The sequence below is a fragment of the Eschscholzia californica genome, unplaced genomic scaffold (assembly GCF_041429995.1).
Source record: "Eschscholzia californica isolate CP2 unplaced genomic scaffold, dmEscCali1.0.p SCAF_1, whole genome shotgun sequence".
NCBI classification, from domain to species: Eukaryota; Viridiplantae; Streptophyta; class Magnoliopsida; order Ranunculales; family Papaveraceae; genus Eschscholzia; species Eschscholzia californica.
The window spans coordinates 16,285,647-16,302,318 of NW_028238198.1; the positions used below are offsets into that span (position 1 = coordinate 16,285,647).

Here is a 16,672-nt window from a genome sequence, read left to right on the forward strand (position 1 = left end):
TTTCCAAGATTAGAACAAATTTAAAACATAGTCCCCGGCAGCGGCGCCAAAAACTTGATGGGCCTAAAAGGTTACTCTAAATAGGTCACCACCCGCAAGTATACGGGCGTCAAGTAATAATTCCGGTAAGACCGGTTCGTTCCTCAGAGACTAAGTGAAACCTATTCTAAGACTTGGAAGTAAGACGGTTTTGAAAATGGTTTTGGTTTTGGTGATAAAATAAAATCAAATACTGAAACAATAATAAATAAAAATGAACTCAAATGGGGTAGACAACCTAGAATTCTAGAATCCATCTTAACATTTGTCAATGATAATCTAATCATGCATATCTTTTTATCACTCAAGTTTTGGTAACCGAATGTACCAAACCTCGGAAAATATTCTAGTTAAAGCCGAATAAAACTAAAGTCTAAACTCGAAGTTTTGAAATACCAAAGTCCAACTATTAACTATCAATCTTTAAGCATGACTCATTAAAGGACTTAACCTAAACATGAACCATCAAATCAAAAGCATAGCTAATGAAGAAATCTTCCTATACCAAGTCTACGAATTTAATATTATAACGATTAAAGCATTTAAGATATTAAGCCATGAAAAAATTATCAAAATCATATGTCAAAACTTCATCGAAATTCCTAGATTGGGAGATTAGTTACTCATGATGAACGAGATAAAACTAACAAGTATGAAGTAATAAGAGAGGAAAGAAAGAACTAAACTTTTCTCGCTGAATTTTCCTTGTTGCAACCAAACACTTCCCTGGAGAAAATGATTTTCCAGCAACGATGGAAAATTATTTTCCAGTGAGAAATTTGAGCCAAACAGGGTCTTCTTCTCCAACAGAGAAATTTCCTCTCTCTCTCTCCCTCTACTGTTTTGTTCTTCTTCTAATCTCTTTACTGTTTTGGTTAATTTCAATCCAAAAGACGAATAATAACAAGTTAACATTAACAACTCAAAGAAAAGATTATATTAGAAGAAGATTTAGAAAATAATTCTCTCTTAATCTACAAATCTCTCTCTCTCTGTTTCTACTCTCTCTCTCTATTCTGTTTTGTTTCTCTCTCTCACAAAAAGAAAATACAGAAGAAGAAGACAGAGAAGATGATTTGCTTTGTTTTAAGAAGTCTCTGTTTTCTTTCTTTTATTCCTATCCAAATTGAAATGTTCTCTCTCTCTCTCTCTCATCTAAAAATCACACCATTAAAGCTCCAGAGAAGATGTAGAAAATTTTGATTAAGAGCCAACAATGGACAATGGTGATCCCCCCCAAAGATGAGATAATCCCTGCCTCTGTTCTTCTCTGTTCTATATAGAGAGGAAACCAAATTCGAATTACCTTCTTTAGAATATATTTCCTTACCAAACTTCACCTCCTAAAATCATAGCCGAATCCCTCTTCTCTGTTTTTATCACTCGAAATCTAATCTTCTTCTCTCTCTAAAAGAAACAGCCACTCTCTCTTCTCTTGGTCTCCAGCTTTAAGAAAATATCACCTTCCATTTTGTTAAGAGATATTGTATAAATCTCTTCCTATCTCATCCTCTCGGTTTATAAGAGAAACTTATTTCTCTCTCACTAATATATTGGAAATCTTTCCATCTTTATAAAATATATCTCCATCTAATCCTTCTTTCCTTCTTTATCAATTTTTTGTTAAAGAAAATCTCTTTGGTTAGTTTTCTTTTCTAGAAGTCTGCTCTTGATTTCTTTCTATCTTCCTCTACTCCTCTCGGTTCATCTCTCTCTCTTTCTACTGTGAATGACGAGAGGGTAGAGAAGAGATAAAGATAGAAAGAGATAAAGGATGGGATCCTACTAATTTGGGGAAGGAATTACCAATCGGTTTAAAGCTGTCAATAAGGGCTGATTCCCTACGTCACGGAGCAACCGAGAAAGATTACATCACCGTCCGATCTTGGCTGCTCATCTCCTTGTCCGTTAGATATACACGTGGGGCAACGAAGTTTGGGTGCTAGCAGGTACCGAATCATGTCCCTAGAAAATTCCCGAGTTTGACCCGCAATGCCCAATAGTATCCCGAATATTCACCATTGCCGTCAGATTACACCATATCATCCTGCTAGATGGGCGCCACATGTCCTCTAACAGATTGGTCAACTGATTTGACCCAGACTTTGACTTGGGCTAACTCTCTCTCCCTGACTCCGATTCCACTTTCGTTTTCACTTGCGAGTTTGTCTTGCACTCTACTTTTCAACCGAGCATCGTTAACCAAAATTACCATAATCAAGAAATGACCAAAATACCCCTAGCACGTGTTTTTCTCCCGTTTCTATCCGTTTTTCACACTGAACTCCGTAAAAGACACCTGGAAAGAGAAACAAGCAAGTTATCAGAGTAAAGGCTCGAATTGGACTAACTAGCCCGAGTTATGAGACTCAGATGAGACATTTTCATGACTCATCAGACTATCATTAGAAGTAAGTCTAGAACCAACAGCAGCAGGAGAATTACATGGTTTAGCACCTAATATATCACTTTTCTTCAACAAGTCCAAAGTGTATTTGGTCTGAGTAAGACTTAAAGTTGAAGCATTTCTCTTAACTTCTAACCCCAGAAAGTAATATAAATCTCCAAGATCTTTCATGGAAAATGAAGTACCAAGTTGATCAATTAGAGTTCTACAAGCAGCAGGAGATGAGCCAGTGACAAGTATATCATCAACATAAATGAGAACAATGGTGATTATACCTTGAGAAAAGCTGACAAGCAAAGAAGAGTCTGATTGAGATGTAGTGAAACCAAGACCCAATAAAGCATCCATTAGAGCTTCATACCAGGCTTTAGGAGCCTGTTTAAGACCATACAAGGACTTGTGAAGTTTGCATACATAAGAAGGATGAATAGGGTCTTGAAATCCAGATGGTTGAACCATATAGACATCTTCTTTGATATTACCATGCAGGAAAGCATTACTAACATCTAACTGTCTAATTGGCCAATCATTTTGAACTGCTAGAGAAAGAATCACTCTAATTGTTGTAGGTTTAGCTACTGGGCTAAATGTCTCAGAGAAATCAATACCTTCCTTTTGATGAAAACCCTTGGCTACAAGTCTAGCCTTATATCTCTCAATAGACCCATCTGAGTGTTGTTTTATCTTGAAAACCCACTTACAACCTACCAAATTTTGAGAATCATTTGGAGGAACAAGAGTCCATGTACCAGCTTTTTGGAGAGCATTAAACTCAGTTTGCATAACCTCTTTCTAATGAGGGACCTTATTGGCTTGTGTAAAACAAGTAGGTGTAGCTGGTAAGGAAGTTGATAATAATGCTAGAGGAATAGGATGTTTGCTAGCTTGAAGAATTTTGGGTTTGAATATACCAGATTTTGATCTGGTAACCATAGGATGAGCATTGAGAGTTGACTCAGTAGGTGGAGAAGGAATAATAGGTGAGGGTGAAGCAGATGAAGTAGGTTCTGTGAGATTAGGAGTTGTGATATTAGATGTGGGTAATGGTTGAGTTGGAGAAATAGGTTCTAAGAGATGAGGAATAGATGTTTGGGTAATAGGTGTTTGGGTAATAGGTGTTTGTGATGGCTGAGCTGAAGAAACAGGAGAAGAATGTGTAAAAATAGGAATTGGGGGTAAGGGAATAGTATTGATAGAGGAGTCATTGGACTTAGAGGTGGATGGAGCAGAGTTGGCCATAGGGTAATGGGATTCATCAAAAACAACATGTCTAGAAGTATACATCCTATTAGTTTTAGGATCCCAGCACTTATAACCTTTTTGAGTTGGACAATACCCCAAGAAGACACATTGAGCACTCCTTGGAGCCAACTTATGAGGAGCATAAGGTTTTAGCCATGGGTAGCAGGCACAACCAAAATTTCTAAGTGTAGAGTAATCAGGAGTAACACCATATAGTTTCTCTAGAGGACTTAGAAAGGAAATAGACCTGGTAGGGAGTCTGTTTATTAGGTAGTTGGCAGTAAGAAGAGCTTCACACCAAAAAGAAGATGGAAGAGAAGCCTGAATAAGGAGAGTTCTTGTAATATCAATAAGGTGTCTGTGTTTAACCTTAGCAACACCATTTTGTTCTGGTGTATGAGGACAGGAGGTTTGATGAAGGATGCCATGGGATGCTAACAAAAATTGTAATTCACCATGAAGAAACTCACCACCATTGTCTGTTCTAATAGTATCAATAGTACATTTAAAATGGTTTTCAATTCTTGCCTTGAATTGAAGAAAAACATGTCTAAACTCAGACTTGGTAGTAAGAGGAAAAACCCAACAAAACTTACTCCAATCATCAATCACATTGACATAATATTTGAAACCAAAAATATAATGTTCATTAGTAGGACCCCATACATCCATGTGTAGTAATTGAATAGCTCTAGAAGAAGAAGTGTTTGACATAGAAAAAGGAAGCTCAGTACTTCTTCCTAATTGACAATCACCACAGAACATAGGTTTATTACAAGCATCAGAAAAAGGTAAAATGTGTTTTATTCTTTGCATAGACTGGAAGGATGGGTGGCCAAGTCTCTTTTGCCACAAAGTAGAAGAAGCAGCAGTAGTGTGAAGTGCTGAGACAGCAGGAGATTGTGAAATTTTGATAGGGATTGGGTAGAGACCATCCTCAACTGGTCCTTGGAAGAGCATCTTCTGTGAATGAAGATCCTTTACAAGAAATTTAGTAGGGTCAAAAGTGACAGAAACATTGTTATCCTTTGTGAATTTATAAATGGAAAGTAAATTGTGTGATTCTTGTGGAACATGAAGTATACCTTTTAAATTGAAATTGTGCTTATTGACTTGAAATGAAGAATTACCAATGTGAGAGATATGCATACCTTGACCACTAGCAGTGTTCACTGTGGCATTGCCATTGTATGATGAAGTGGAAGCAACATTAGACAAATCAGGGGTAATGTGCTCAGAAGCCCCAGTATCAGCAAACCAAGGGTTAAACCCATTTATATTAGCAGAAGCAAGCATTGCTGATAGATTCCCAGGAGGATTCTTTCCTTGGATAGAGAAAATCATTCGATGGTAACACTCATAGGCACTGTGACCTAGTTTGTTACAAATTTGACATCTTGTAGGTGGTCTATCTGAGAAAGAATGCACTGAATTGCCTGAGTTAGGCTGATTTTTGTATTGATTTGAATTAGAATTTGATTGAATTGGTCGAGATTGATGAGTAGAAGATGATTGATATGAAGAACGACCACCTCCTCTTCCATAAGACCTTTTGTTATCATAATTACCCCTATTTGAGGTATTTCGATAAGGAGCAAGAAATGCTTGAGTAACAATTGAAGAAGTTTGTTTAATCTTATCAGAAACAGTGATCTCTTCACTAACCAGGAGGTTATGAAGTTCATTAATGGTTACTAGAGGATGACGAACTCTGATTGCTGCAGAAAAGGCATCATATTCAGATGGAAGACCTCTTAACATGGTGATAATAACCTCATTTTTAGAACAAGGTGAACCAGCTGCGGCTAAGCTATCAGTAATCTTCTTTATTTGACCTAAATATTCTTGAACAGATTGATTTCCTTTCGTTATATCTCTTAATTTGTTTTGTAATTGAAGAATATGAGTGGTAGAAGACGCAGCAAAATTTTCTTCAAGAGTTAGCCATAAATCTCGAGAAGAATTTATACCAACAACATATGGAATAATAGAATCTGAAAGTGTTGAATTCAACCAAATTAGAAGAGATTGATCCTCTTCGATTCAATCAAGATATGACTGATTCACTGATTGATCATCATCATCATCAAATTGAGAAGGACAAGCTCTTGTACCTTCGATTATATCAAGAACTTTATACTTTTTAAGTATAGGAAGGAATAGAGATTTCCAAGCGATGTAGTTGTCTCCTTGAAGCTTGATAGGTATCGCATTTGCCATTGAATTCACTGGAACAGAACAGATTTTAGGATTTTCCATGATTTGAAGCTAAGTTTGCTTGTTTCGTAGTGAGAGAAAGTTGCAGAAGAAAGAAGAAAGAAGAAGAAGATGAAGACAGTAATCGAAAACCTAGAGAGAGAAAATAGAAGAAAAAGAGAGTGGAGAGAGAAGGATCGATTTTGCTCGTATGAGCTTCTAGAGCTCTGATACCATATTCGAACTAATGAAAGCTTGTATTGATGAAATGAAGAATTACAACTTATATAGGAGATAGAGGTTGTTAGGGTTTGTTAGGAAAGTTGTTAGAGTTGGTTAGGCAGTTGTGGAGTCATGATATAGTGTAGCCGACTCTACTTAAGCCTAAACACAACACAGCCAAAATTACATTTACACCTCCTAGTCACCTTCTTTACACCACTCATACACTCTTGACTATTACAACCAACCAACTTAAGTACCTCATCAAGCTTCCCTGATTCACATAGAATCGTTAACATAGCTTCATAATTACTAACTTTAATTGACAATCTCTCCAGCATTTGATCGAAAAACACCTTAGCTTCATCAATTTTTCCTGATTTCACCAACTCAACAATAACCTTTTCAAACACAACTAAATTTGGTTTTAACCCGGATTCTAGCATCTTATGAAAATACCCAGAAGCATCCGTCAAGACTATTCTCTACAAAACAAGTATCTATAGAAGAAGATAAGTAAATTCATAGCTTTATCAAATTTTCTCCATTCCTTTTTGAAAATAAGCCTTCGAACTCCCATGAGCAATCCCATCGCAAACAAAACTAATTTCTCCTTTAACTCATCATATAAACCTAAAACCCCATCAGAATCTTCTTTTTCACAAGACCTAACATCAAATAGTTATAAACAACTGAATCAAGACCTAAACCCTTTTCAAGCATTTCATCCTTTAAGGTTAAAGCATGTTCAACTTTGGAATTATCAACTAACCCTTTAATTGGGAGGTGAATATGTGGGTAGAAGAGATGGAGTTGGTTCTGAAGCTGGGGTTGTTTTCTTGTCATAATTTAGAAAAGGCTAGAACCACCATGAGACAAGTTGTGCACTACTTGGAACGAGATTTCCAACTACCAGAAATACAGTTGTGTGCGTTCGACATGAGTAATAGTATATGTATATCTGTATATTTGAGACGAGGCGGAAACTATGAAGATATTGGCCCATCCTAACCTTGTTATGTAGATAAGACATCCACTTTATCATCGTCATCCATTGCCGGGTCAGTCCTCTCTGACTGACGTTGATGTCAATAACTTTAGTATAATCGGGTTACTTGATTAAGGCTGGTGAGCTTTCTTTGTCTTTTAAGTTAATCTGTTTTGAAAACAAATTGTTGTTCGTTGCCATTGGAACACATATAAGCTCCACTAGAGAAATGTCGTAGTTATTTCCTTCCTAATTAGGTCAATAAATTGTTTAGTACTGTATATAAACCATATTATCATATATACCAACAAGTCTAATTGCACATTGTTGTCGGGAGGGAAATGAAAAGACTTGTGTACCAACGACCGAAAGACACATCTTTAGGTGAATCAACCTAGACTCTTGAGATAGAGACAAGAGTGGAACACCTGGTATATCTGTAAATCTATATAATAAGGAGTGTATCTTTTTTATAACATGCCCTCTCTTTAATGACTAAAATTATACCTCCCAAACATCTCTCAAAGGGTTGAAACTGAATCTCTAAACTTATCTTCAAATCCTCTTGAATGGCTAAACTTAAATTTAGCTCCTAGTCAATTTATGAAATCAACTGCCACCAGAGAGGAGTGACTCAGCAATCGATGACGACGATCCTGTGAATGCATTGTCTGTAGAAGAAGGATATGACAGAGCAAATTCCTGAAAAGTTCCTCCACGTGGCATGGCCCGATTGATACTATTGCTCATATTAACTACCAACAGCTCTGTCGGTGGCAGTGGCAAATCTCCTTCCAAGTATTGCCCAACTTGTTTCATGGTGGGCCTAGCTGCTGGAACACTATGAGAACAGATTAACCCTAGCTTCAAAACCAACTCCATTTCTTCAACCACATATTCACCTCTCAAGTTTGGATCACTTGCCTCTAAAATCACACCTTTACTCCAACAAGAAAACACCCAATCCAACAAAACTAGACCCTCTCCTGTCTCAGATTGGTAAAGTTCTGCTGGTTTCTTTCCACAGGCAACTTCAAGCAAGAATTGTCCAAATGCAAAGACATCGGTGCTGGTCGTTGCCTTTCCAGTTCTAGTCAGTTCTGGTGCTATGAAACCAAATGTCCCAACCACATTGGTTGTCTGAGGATTGGTTCCGCGATCGTACAATCTTGCTAGACCAAAATCTCCCAATTTTGCGTTCATTTGGCCATCTAATAAAATGTTACTAGCCTTGATGTCTCTGTGAATCACAACCTGTTCCCACCCTTCGTGCAGATAAAGTAATCCACTGGCCACATCTTTGATGATTTTAAACCTTTGGCTCCAATTTAGTGTCACTGATGAGTTCATTTGAGAGCCAAAGAGGAACTTGTCCAGGCTTCCGTTAGGCATGTAATCGTAGACCAAAAGTAACTCTATTTTACGTCTGCAATAACCTAATAGTTGTACCAAGTTTTTGTGCCGAAGTTCACCAATACTAACAATCTCCGCTATAAATTCCCTTATGCCCTGTCTAGAATCATGGGAAACTCTTTTGACGGCTACTTCGAGGTTAGACGTTGGTAATACACCTCTGTAGACCCTGCCGAAGCCACCGACACCAAGAAGCTCCTTCTCTCCAAACCCCTCTGTAGCAATGTATAGATCTTGATATCTGAATCTCTGGCTACCGTAGTTGAGCTCCCAATCTTCCACAATATCGGCAAACTTCCTCTTCCTTCTTATGATAAAAAAGATGATGAGGATCATTGTTATACCAAGAATTGGGACAAATATAGGTAACACATACACCAAAACCTTTGGTTTCTTCTTTGATCCTATTCTAGGTAGCTTAGGAAGTCGTGAGAGGTCTCGACCTCTCCCATTCATCTTAAAGCTCCATCCTAATATATAATGTGACGTTAAAATGGCTCCGGTTGTTGAGAAGCCTACGTACATCGAATCTAAGATGATAGTTGAAAGATCTTGGGACAGAGACAAGAGTGGAATATCGGGTTTAGGTATGTTAATTGGAGCTATTGTTACATTAAGTTGCTTTTCCACCCCATCATATTCTACCCAAACTTGCATTGGTTGTCCGCTTGTAAGGGTTAAGTTCCTGAAACCACCTTCTTTGCTACTAAAGTACTTGGCTGGAGAGGATTGAACGGAATTGGCACTATTGATATCGATTCCGACATGGTTGTTGTCTATGTCATTTACATCAGGGCTATAGTTAGTATCTAGTTCCACAGCAACGACATGGTTTGAGTGATCTCCATTGTTTGATGCATTAAATAAGCCTAGATATTGGCTTGGTAAAGGTCCTGGTTGAGCCTCTCTGTAAGGTGAAAGAACAAAGGCTATCCCATGACTAACTAAATCGTAATACTTGGAGGTTATGGCAAAAATAAAAGTAGTAGAAAAAGAAAGAGTAGTTGTTCTAGCAGTAGTGTTACCATTTGGATCTGGTAGTGACGATGATGAATTATTGATCTTGAATTTAAGCGGACGGGAGTAGAAGGAACGACCTCCTCCTCTTGTGGCGTCATTGGTTATTCTTAATAGACCATTGGGTGCGACATAAGCTACTCCGTCGAGATGCAGATTAGCTGCATCTCTGAAACCATTATAGACAAAGCCAAAATTATATTCTGATGAGCCTTCAACACTTTTATTTAGAACAAATATCATGGTAGATACAAATTTGAATAGTAACGATATCATGGTCGGATTCTTCATTTGTAATCTCTCTCTCTTTCTCATTATGTGAGCTTATATTTCTCGCAGCTCTAAAAAAAGAGTTAACTAAAAGAGAAGGGGACGATCACCTTAATCAGCCTCTTGACTGGGTACACTAATGTAAACATTAAGATACTAGCGACTATAACACCACAAGGTTGATCAATTCAGACAAAACACTTCAGAGAAAAATAGAAAACACTGACTTTTGCGATAAGCCTTAAATATTCGTAGAAAAAGACCTTGAATTGTTTAATGTCTGCTTAATGGCCAGTCTGAGTTTTCTTCAGTTTCTAATCTATTAAAGTCAAATATGTTGTGCTAATCTAAGTATCTAACACATAATCAATTAAAGCGGAAAAAAATATGTGTGGTGATCACTAGTCGCAATGAGATCATTCATAGACTTCCTTGTGATTTAGAGATTGAAATAAGAAGTCAGGTTATCTTTATATGATCCTGGGTTAATATTATAATTCAGAATAGAGAAAGCTGCCTAGCTTGTTTTATTAAGCCAACAACTATGCTGTTTTATCTCCTATTACTGTTGCTCTTCTTTCTCCTTTTTAGCATTCCTACATCAACTTCTTTATATGATCCTGGTTTCGTGTACGAAGGATTCAGAGATGCAGCGAATTTGAGTCGAGAGGGACTAGCTGATATTACACCCAATGGTCTCTTGAGATTGACCAACAACACCAAGCAAGGAGTATTGCCGTTCGGCCGGGGCAGCAGGTGGTAACTCCACTACTAGTAACACTAATGGTACTGTCTCCAAGTATCCTGATATTGGTGGCCATGGAATTGTTAGAATTTTCTCTAGATCTTTTAACATTAATCTAAATACAGAAACATATGATCTTGTCCTAAATAGTGTTGTATTTGACCAAAAACCTCAATAACAAATAGTGATGATTTGACCAAAATATTTTATTTAATAGTAAAGTATAAGACAAATTTTATCAAACATTTAAATAAAATAATTTACAGGAATTGCCTTTGTTCTTTCACTCCATAGGGATCTGGCAGAATCACTACCAAACTACTTCTATCTTGGCATTTTTAATGCATCCACCGTTTGGGAAGTCCACAAACCATGCTTTTGCTATGGAACTAGATACCGTTTATAATATAGAAACTGATATAAACAATAATCATGTTGGTATATGATGTAAACGCAAGAGAAGATTTAAATTACGAGTAAAACTATTATTAAACTAAACTAAATAAATTGAAATAACTGATAGCGAACAAGATAATTTTATTATTGATGTTCGAAAAATGATAAACATGACATAATAGACTCCCTTTTATATGGTTTTTAGAGACTCTATAAACATAAATTGGGAAAGGCGTAAATCCTAAACTCTAGTTTCTTGTTTGCTAAATAACCTAATTTGAAAAACTTGAAAATATCAAATTTCTGAGCTAATGGAACAAACATATTGGTAGTTCGATCAGGTTCATCGTAATTTGATTGATCAACATCAATATGCTCGTCAATTCCGTTATTTGCAAAGCATACAAACTTGAATCATCCTGCTTCTTCCTCCCTTTTTTTCCTTCTTTAACTTAACCAATACAAATTCCGTCATTTCTGAACTGAAACCCACAGTCCTATCATTCAACATAACACCAACCAACTTAAGTACCTCATCAAGCTTCCCCGATTCGCATCTTTTCTCGCCCATCCTTATGAAATTTTCAATTGCTTGCTTTAATCTCCCTTGAGCACACCTTAAAAGTTCTTAAATTTACCGTTATCTTTCTAGGAGGATTATGTGCATCCATAACCCTATCAAACAATTTCATAGCTTCATCAAATTTTTTATTTTTGCTCAAAGCATCCAAAACAGAATTATAAGCTAAATCACCCATTTTAACCCAAGAATTTCGGCTAACCGCTTCATCATAAGATTCCATTGCTTCTTTCTCCATTCTTTTCTGAAAATAAGCCTTCATCAAACTCCCATGAGCAATCCCATAAGAAACAAAACCTAATTTCTCCTTTAACTCACCATATAAACTTAAGCGTTTTTTGAATTTACCACCTCAATACTAATTGGTAATTGAGTTTACCCCCCTGAATAATTGATAATTGAGTCTACCTCCTTAAGCTTACTGTTTTAGACAAAATACTAGAGTCATGTTTGTCATAAAGGAAATGAATCACAAGTTAAATAGTGTAAGGACAAAATAAGTCTTTACGAATCATATTCTTGACTAAATCTAACATACTAATGTATTACAATTACTAAAATCACATTATTTGATCATTACTTGTGATAGACATTTTTTTTTTCCACACAACATTAAACATTATCTTAGTGTTTTTAATAAAAATAGTAAGTTGAGGGGGTAAACTCAATTATCAATTATTGAAGGGGGTAAACTCCAAAAACCCTAAACCTAAAACCCCATCTGAATCTTCCACTTTCACATGACCTAACATCAAATAGTTATAAACAACTGGATCAGGACCTGAACCCTTTTCAGGTATTTCATCCTTTAGGGTTAAAGCATGTTCAACTTTGGAACTATCAACTAACCTGTTGGAATTAGAAATAAAAATCTTAAATTGTAAGAATTTTTTTTAACTTCTCATTTGTTCTTTGTTTTACGGTAAAATTGACGTTTCCAAGTGTAACCAATTTGAAGAAGACCTCTTGATATATGTTGTTCTTTCTATTAATTATAACTCGTATACATTCAAAAAATGCAAATTGGAATTTGTTAGAGCTGCAATTGCGGGGATGGTGACTCCGATGACCATCACGCTGCATGAGTTGCAAGGCATTCCAGCAGGGTTGAGACTAGCATGCTCGATGAATGAACGACGAATTCAGGTGAGATCGGACTCAAAGATGATAGTTTCGTACTTCAACTCTACTAATGCTCACCCTCTATGACACTGTTGGAGAATATGGAGAAACATTTCTCAAATCAAGGAGTCTTTTGAATACTTCAATATCGAACATACTTATGTAGAGGCAAATAAGGTAGCTGATTATCTAGCTAGCTGGCAGACAGATCTATCTTTGCTAGAGATTTCCTTATCAAAGTGTCCTCCAAAGCTAATAAATATCATTGAAGATGATAGATCGGGTACATCATACTTTTTTTTGTTGAACTTGGTACATCATACTTAAGAAGTTAGTTTTTGTTTGTCTATTTTTTCTTTGTTTTATGAGTCTGAGCTCTCTCCTTCTCAGTGTACCGTTTAAAAAAAACACATTACAAGTTATTTGGGGTATCCTTGAACACTAGTAAATGGGAGTAGTAGACTGAGTTGTTGTGTCATTTCAAAATGTCATACTTGATAGTCCCACATCCACCAACCAAAAGAAACGGGTATACAGAGTAGTTGTACAAGAGAAGGTGAATGGGTAACTCAAAAACATACTTATCTGGTCGAGGTCAATGGTTGATCAAGAAGGACTGTGGTCTAGGTTAATGACCTCCATTGCACTTGGGAGGGGCACTAGCCTAAGATCTACCGAAGTGGTGGAGTCTATGTCATAATTTGTGACGGAGGGGGTACGTGAGTCTACGTCATGACAGAGGGGGTACGCGTTTGCGCGTCCCCTGCCTAATTAATGTTTAATGTTTTTATGTTGTAAGTTCATATAAATTAGTTTTATAATAATTGCATTTACAAGGAATAAACTTGTAATCTTCTCTTGTGTTTCTGCAACAATGCAATCGTCTCCTCAAGTTTAATAGCAGTAGTCCCTAGATGAAAGTTGTTTTTGAAACTTATTGAATCTATCAATAAGGATAGATTTAGTTTTCCACCCTCTAAGTCTCTGTGTTCGAGGCACAAAAAAAACATAACTAGAGGATGGGTCCAAATAGTCCCACACATATATGTTTCAACAAGCAAAGAAGTGGAAAACTATTATAAAGACACAAGATATAAATTAATTTTTTCATGGGGGAGGGTCCTTCACAGTAGCTTGCTGCTGCGTCTCTAGGGTGTCCCCTTTGCCTTGAACTATTGCATTGGCGTGGGACGCCCCAACCAATCCATAACTATCAAAATTTGTTATTTGGGCGGAAGTCTTTTGGAATGACTGATATACATTGATGTATGACAGAAGAAAGCTTTAATTTGAAATCAATTTATGAAATTATATTCAGCCTAACACATAAACATAATTTAAATTAGCTCCTAGCCAATTTCAGTCCAACTTATGAAATCAACGGCCACCAGAGAGGAGTGACTCAGCAATAGATGATGATGATCCTGTAAATGCATTGTCTACAGAAGAAGGGTACGACAGAGCAAAATCCTGAAAAGTTTCTCCACGTGGCACCGCCCGATTCATACTATTGCTCATATTAACGACTAACAACTCTGTCGATGACAGCGCCAAATCTCCTTCCAAGTATTGCACAACTTGTTTCATGGTGGGCCTAGCTGCTGGAACACTATGAGAACAAAACAACCCCAACTTCAGAACCAACTCCATCTCTTCAACCACATATTCACCTCTCAATTTTGGATCACTTGTTTCTAAAATCACACCTTTACTCCAACAAGAAAACACCCAATCCAACAAAACTAGACCCTCTCCTGTCTCAGATTGGTATAGTTCTGCAGGTTTTTTTCCACAGGCAACTTCAAGCAAGAATTGCCCAAATGCAAAGGCATCAGTGTTGGCCGTGGCCTTTCCAGTTCTAGTCAGTTCTGGTGCTATGAAACCAAATGTCCCGACCACATTGGTTGTCTGAGGATTGGTTCCACGATCGTACAATCTTGCTAGACCAAAATCTCCCAATTTTGCATTCATTTCGCCATCTAATAAAATGTTACCAGCCTTGATGTCTCTGTGAATCACAACCTGTTCCCACCCTTCGTGCAGATAAAGTAATCCACTTGCCACATCTTTGATGATTTTAAATCTTTGGTTCCAATTTAGTACCCCTGATGAGCCAAAGAGGAACTTGTCCAGGCTTCCGTTAGGCATGTAATCATAGACCAAAAGTAACTCTCTTTTACGTCTGCAATAACCTAATAGTTGTACCAAGTTTTTGTGCCGAAGTTCACCAATACTAACAATCTCCGCTATAAATTCCCTTATGCCCTGTCTAGACTCATGGGAAACTCTTTTGACGGCTACTTCGAGGTTAGACGTTGGTAATACACCTCTGTAGACCCTGCCGAAGCCACCGACACCAAGAAGCTCCTTCTCTCTGAATCCCTCGGTTGCAATGTATAGATCTTGATATCTGAATCTCTGGGTACCGTAGTTGATCTCCCAATCTTCCACAATATCGGCAAACTTCCTCTTCCTTCTTATGATAAAAAAGACGATGAGGACCACTGTTAACACAAGAATTGGGACAAATATAGGTAACCCATACACCAAAATTATTGGTTTCTTCTTTGATCCTATTCTAGGTAGCTTAGGAAGTCGTGAGAGGTCAAGTTCTCGAGCTCTCCCGTTCATCTTAAAGCTCCATCCTAATATATAATGTGACGTTAAAAAGGCTCCGGTTGTTGATAAGAAGCCTACGTACATCGAATCTAAGATGATATTTGAAAGATCTCGGGACAAAGACAATAGTGGAAGCTCCGGTTTACCTATGTTGATTGGAGCTATTGTTACATTAATTTGCTTTTCTGCACCATCATAATCTACCCAAACTTGCATGGGTTGTCCGCTAATAAGACTTAAGTTCTTAAAACGACCATCATTGCTACTAAAGTACTTTGCGTTGGAGGATTGAACAGACTTTAGATCATTGATATCAATGCCAACATGATTATTATTTACATCGAGTAACTCAGGGTTAAACGTAGTATCTAGTTCCACAGCAAAGACATGGTTTGAAGGATTTCCATTGTTTGATTCATTGAATAAGCCTAGAAATTGGCTTGGTAAAGGTCCTGGTTGAGCCTCTCTTTGAGGTGAAAGAACAAAGGCTATTCCATGACCATTTAAATCGTAATACTTGGAGGTTATGGCAAAAATAAAAGTAGTAGAGAAAGAAAGAGTAGTTGTTCTAGCAGTAGTGTTACCATTTGGATCTGGTGGTGATGATGATGATGAATTATTAATCTTGAATTTAAGCGGACGAGAGTAGAAAGAACGGCCTACTAATTGTGTGGTGTCATTGGTTAATCTTAGGAGACCATTGGGTGTTATATAAGCTACTCCACCAAGACTCAAATTAGGTGCATCTTTAAAACCATTATAGACAAAATCAGAATCATATTCTGATGAGTTTGCATAACTTATCTCAAGAATCAATGTCACCAATACAAGCTTGAACAACAGAAATAACATGGTTGGGTTCTTCATTAACTAAACCAATTCATCTCAGACTTTTCTTTGTTGATTAAAAAACTCTCTTTCACTCTCTCTCTCTCTCTCTCTGAGAGTTTTCCCAGAACAACAGAAGTCAATTGAAAAAAGACTTGCAGAATTAATGAAGTATTTCAACTACTTGACAGAATAAGATCAACCAATTCATAATTGAGAGAAATTGAAATTAAGGGATCACTGAAAAAGAGACATGTGGACTTAAATTGGTTAGCATGTCGGAGGTGAAGTTGAAATCAGGTAGGTAGGTACCCACTTAGAGGAGAACCACACAAAAAAGTAAACTTAATTGTTCAACTTATTTGCTTACTATATTCAGTTTTCTAGGACCATCATCAAGACCTTATTTTTCTTCACCATTCAAGTCAAACTTGGTGTGCTAACAGCCTAGCAAGTTAAAGGTGAAGTTGCAATCAGGATTTATTATTTTTCTAGGCTCATTCAAGTCAATGAGGAATGAATGGACTTCTTCACAGTCAATAACCTTATCACTTTGTTGTTAAAAAGAAATTGGAATTGCTTTGTTTA

At 37.0% G+C, this 16,672-nt stretch overlaps 3 pseudogenes across 2 annotated transcripts; 1 reads left to right on the plus strand and 2 right to left on the minus strand.

The window, feature by feature from the left end:
- Positions 1–7,371: 7,371 nt before the first annotated feature.
- Positions 7,372–10,210, minus strand: LOC147564565 (L-type lectin-domain containing receptor kinase IV.1 pseudogene; annotated as a pseudogene). Its single transcript, XR_015227629.1, has one exon. The product of XR_015227629.1 is annotated as an L-type lectin-domain containing receptor kinase IV.1 pseudogene (transcript).
- A 3,004-nt stretch (positions 10,211–13,214) lies between these two features.
- Positions 13,215–13,403, plus strand: LOC147564566 (U1 spliceosomal RNA; annotated as a pseudogene).
- A 474-nt stretch (positions 13,404–13,877) lies between these two features.
- Positions 13,878–16,415, minus strand: LOC147564567 (L-type lectin-domain containing receptor kinase IV.1 pseudogene; annotated as a pseudogene). The gene has a single exon (XR_015227632.1). The product of XR_015227632.1 is annotated as an L-type lectin-domain containing receptor kinase IV.1 pseudogene (transcript).
- Between the last annotated feature and the right edge of the window lie 257 nt (positions 16,416–16,672).